The following is a 5268-nucleotide window of genomic DNA, read 5'->3' as shown; positions in this document are numbered from 1 at the left end:
TGATTATAAAGGTTTTTGCTGCTCACAACTGAATGCAATCATAGCTGATTTATCTACCCCTATAAAATACATAATCAAATATATGTAATGTTAATAACAGTAAAAAGTATGTGTTGAGTTGCAGGTGTCTAGTGGTTATGGGGCTCACCCTCTAGTTAAGTCATCTGCTCATACCTACAGCCTCACAGCACATGAGGTTCAAATTTGTGTTATAGCAAAATGGTAAATTTCTTCACGCAGCTGATGCCCCTTTCTTATATGATGCTCACTTTTATGAATCATTTTGAAATGCTGGCTCAAATACCATTGGAATCACAGTTTTCACAATTCAAATTTTCTTCTTTGATTTTTTAAAGATTTTTTTAGCCTTAAGTTATTTTGCTCACCATCAGGAGAGCTTACAGACAACATCAGAGCAGCACTGACCGCTTTGCAAATTGTTACATCAAATCACTTCATTTCCTCTTCCTTAATTGAGACTGTTAATTGAGAATTTCAAGACTCCTTTCACTGTAGAAAATCCTGTGACTCTCTTCTGAGTAGCGGTGTTTTGTCTATTTAATGATATCTTTTTGAGTGCTATCTTCCCATTCGTTGGACAAACACTACTCTTGCCTATCTCTATCCCAAAGGGGAATGCACTGGAGTAACAAATCTCTTCTGCATCTCTGCAGAAGTATCTGACTCTCCTTTTGTCCAGAGTTGATGAGGGTTACAATTAACACATTTGAACTCTATTACCATGGTCTATAGGACTATGAAAAATGTCTGGGGACATGGGGTGAAAGGTGGAGATCAGCTTATTCTCAACTTCTACTATAAACAAATCAGGCAGGAAAGGACGTGGACTCCTCCACAAATAATGTAAATAATACTACCCAGAGTCAGCCTACAGAGACAGTTGTTAACGTGGCAGATCAGAGTTAGAAAGGTCCTAAAGTTTTTGAAATTGCAAGAGAACCTGTTTCATAGAGTGGGCGGGGTATGTAGGAGAGCCTTTTTAACTAAATTTGTTGGGTTGGTCTTTCACTTACACACATTTTTAGGCAGACTGCTTTTATTTTATTAATTTTGTAAACATTTACTGAGCACCCACCTTTTGCAAAGCACCATGTCAAAAATTCTGATAGTGTGGGAGATGTGTTTTCCAGCTTGACCACAAAATTAACTTCCATCCCACATGCCCTTCTTAAGATGACTTTAACACGCCTGTTGGGAAATGTGGTCTCTATTCCCTCCTCCACAAAATTGCGTGGGCTTTTGTGACCAACAGAGAAAGGTGGAAGTAACACAATCAAGCTTCCAAAACTAGGTCATAGTAGGTGAGACAGCCTCTACCTTTCTCACTGGAATTCTCTCTCGTAAAACTTCTAACAGCCATGGAATCGGTTTCTGGCCTGAGGTTGTCATTCTGCGAGGAAGCCCAAAATAGCTCGTGTGGAGAAGACCACAGTGAGAAGCCTTGAGATGACATGAAGTTTGATAGCTGCCCAGCCGGCCCCCCAGCTGCTCCAGTCCCTACTTTTCACAATCTCGGCTCTGGCCACCATCTGACTACAGCTACATGCCACACCCTAAGCCAGAGCGGCTCCACCAAGCCCTCCCCAAATTCTTGACTCACAGAGAGCATGAAGCATAATGAAATGATTGTCTTAAGCCACTAAGTGTGGGGATGAAACTGTTACACAGGAACAGAGAGGTACAAAGAGAGTAGTAGTTCATGGTCTTTGGGCTTCCAGGAACTTGAAATCCAGGTGGGAAGACCAAATACACATATAAGGAGAACAAAAGAGTAGAAGGTCAGAGGCAGACCAAAAAGGCTAGCAAGGGGCTAAATATGGGAATAGACTGACTGAGGTTTTCAAACTGGTATGGAGAAGTCACTTTCAAATATCAGACCCATTGCTTGTTGTTGCTGAGAGTGCCAACAGGGCCTGAAGACCAAAGAGCTGCCAAGGAACGGGGCAATTTTTAAATCCAACTTCTGATTTATAGTTGGTGGTAGAAATTCTTACAACTTTGAAGTAACGTGAATTCACATTCCCATTTTTATGGGAATAATAATAATAAGCATTTGCATGCATTATCTTATTTGATCATCAGAAAACCCCAATAGATTATCAATTGATCCAACTTTATAATTCTACTGGATCATTTATTTTATTTTATTTATTTATTTTTAAAGATTTTATTTATTTATTTGACAGAGAGAAACACAAAGAGAGAGGGAACACAAGCAGAGGGAGTAGGAGAGGGAGAAGCAGGCTCCCCGCTGAGCAGGGAGCCCGATGCGGGGCTCAACCCAGGACCCTGGGACCATGACCTGAGCCGAAGGCAGATGCTTAATGACTGAGCCACCCAGGCACCCCTGGATCATTTATTTTAAAAATTTAAGAAATGTCTGGCTCAAATTAAGCAATTAAACATAACACATGCTTATTCTGGGCAGAGAAGCAATATATATGTCCTGTTTTCCAAAGGAAAACAGGACATAATTCATGCCATGAAATAGTTTAAAACCTCATTGGGCATTTGTAACATAGAGTCACACACACATATACACACAAATAGTTAACAACAGTAAAGAAGAAATGTTAGGTGTGCAACGTTAGGTACAAATGAAATACAGAGTTTAATATATTTGTCTGCCTTAAAGTAGTCTTTCGGCTCAGGCGACCCTTGCACTAAATGCTTTTTATGATTCTGACCCAGTCCTAATAATAAAAATCCAAGCTCAAGTAGATTGAATCTTGCATTCTGTATGCCCTGGCCTTTGCCCTAAAGATGATAATGAAACAGAAGCATTTCCTGGATCACATATTTTGCCTAGAAGGTCTTCAAATCACTAGGGTAGCATTTCTCAAAATGTACTTCATAGAACTTTGTTCCCATAAGATGTCTTACCACACACACACACACACACACACACACACACACACACACACACACACACACACAGAATTTTAGAGTGACCTAAGTTCTTCATAGTATATCCTTTCAATGCACACTAATGTATTAAAGGTTCTGAGAAGTCCGGCAGGTAAAAAGCCTACATAACTTTGATTAATCAAAGGTTTCCCAAACTTTTTTGAACATAGAAACTTCCCTCTCTTCCTCCTTCCTTCCTTTTTTTTTTTTTGTTATTGTTTCATGCAATACTTATTAAAACATTTTAGGCACTGCTACTTTAGGGACAAAGAGTGATAAAGTGAAGTGAGCTTTACCCCCTCTTTTGTGTCTTCCTAACTACATGGTCCTTAGGTAACTTATTAGTTTTTCTGAGTTATTCATCTGTAAAAGATAATTCTATAATAAATTCTACCTCACATAGTTACTGTGAGGTGATAGATAGATAATGGCTTTTGTTTTCCTTTCCTTGGAGAATTAATTTTCTTCCTAAAGGTGAGAACAGAACAGACCTCTCAGGCTTGCTGCAGTGCAGATCCTTGCCCTAATGTTGGACCAATCACACTCTGCTCCTACACACATACACTGGACCCAAAAGGAAGTAAAACTTGGCCAAAATATTCTCCTTGCTAGAGTCTCTGGCTTTGACCCTGGCAGTCATGGACTGGGTTAGATTTGCAGAAGCACAGAGTGATAAAACCCTTAGCATCTTCATCAGAGTGCCTGGGTTCCAATTCCGTTCCCACCATATATTAGCTGCATAGCCTGGGGCAGTTACTTAACTCTGTACCCCAGTTTTTCCATCTGTAACATGGGGACAATAGTAGTAGCTACCTCCTAGGATTGTTATGAATATTAAATAATTAATATTTTATTTTTTAAATAATTAATATTTTAAACAGTGTCTGGAATATGACATGATGTTAGCTATTATTATAGCTTTATAAATATAGAGGTAGATATAAAATTTAATACCTGGTCCCACTTTAGATCTAAAATAGCCAAATAGTTGGAGCAAAATTTTTTTGGTACCGTACTGTACTTTCTTTTTGGAATTATGACAGTTTTCCACTTTGCTAGCTTGAACCTGGCCTCAGAAATGATACTACCACTATGATCTTCATGAATCACTGTAACTTCTTTGTCATGCTCTTTAGGCTCTCAAGCCTTGGGAGGTTCAAAGAAATCAGATAAATGTTTCTATATTACTCAGACAGACTCTATTAACCCTAATGGAACAAGGTGATGTCTTTTTAATGCATAATGATTGGGTTTAATAAGAGGAAATTTGGCTCAGTGTGGTTATCAGCATGGATATGCGGCATAAAATGTTGGTGGGCACCATGAAAATTTCACAAGGTTGAAATGAGGGCAAAGCTCAGCATGTGGGGTGAGCTGGAAGAATGCTCTTAGCACAGTGGTTATTAATATCTGCTAAAGAACCTGACCTTTGTTGCTGTAAATAAGACCAGATAATTACATGTTCATTCTAAGAGCAACTTTGAGATGAAAATTGAAGCATTTGTCAAAGGAAAAGGAAAGTAATTTGTACTAAAATGAAACATGGAGCTATAGTGTTAATGTCTGACAGCTTTGGCCCTTGTCATTAAAAATTTGTGACTTTAGGTAATGATTATAATTAGCATTCTTGTCCATGAGGGCTCCTATTCTCTCATTTTCTGGAAGAGAAGGCTGGAAGGAACGTGATATGTACAAATAATCTTTGGGAAGGACGTATTTTCCCTCCTCTTTTTCCGGATGAGTTTGCTGTTGTTCTCCTTACCTCAATAATTTATTCAAGATGAAAAGAACTTTGGGGTCATAGATTCACAGGCAAATAAGGTGGCCACCCTTGAGCGCTGGAGTCACTTTTTCCACCGCTGACTCACAAGCAGGTGAACAAACAAACAAACCTTCAAGGAAATGTCAAGCCCAATTTGTTTATAGTTACAGTGTCCCCATGGCGCCTGGATGCCCCTGTCTGCTCCTGAAGGTAAGATGTGTTTTCAGGGAGGCAGTTCATCAGAATGACCAAAGTTTAAAGGAATTCTTTTAATCCAAAGTTTGATCTTTCCCCCGCATCCTTTGAGTTGCACCCCCAAACACACAGAGACTGATGGGAAAATGTGCTGTAAATAATCAAAATGTGCGAAAACGAGGACTTGTTTCCAAGTCAAATTTCATTTTCATTCTTCAGGGTTAGATCCTGTCTCGTTTCATCTTTCGCCCCGTTCTCACCCTTTCAGGTTAAATGAAAGTTGGCACCATATCAAGGACTGAACTGTGACTTTCATCCAGGTCACGCGGTCAGCAGGCAGTTATCTTTGCTCATAGCACTGACATTATTATAGAAACATGCCT

Source organism: Zalophus californianus, chromosome 9 (assembly GCF_009762305.2).
Source record: "Zalophus californianus isolate mZalCal1 chromosome 9, mZalCal1.pri.v2, whole genome shotgun sequence".
In the NCBI taxonomy this organism is placed as follows: Eukaryota; Metazoa; Chordata; class Mammalia; order Carnivora; family Otariidae; genus Zalophus; species Zalophus californianus.
The sequence above is the reverse complement of the archived record's forward strand: the minus strand, read 5'-3'. Positions refer to the sequence as shown.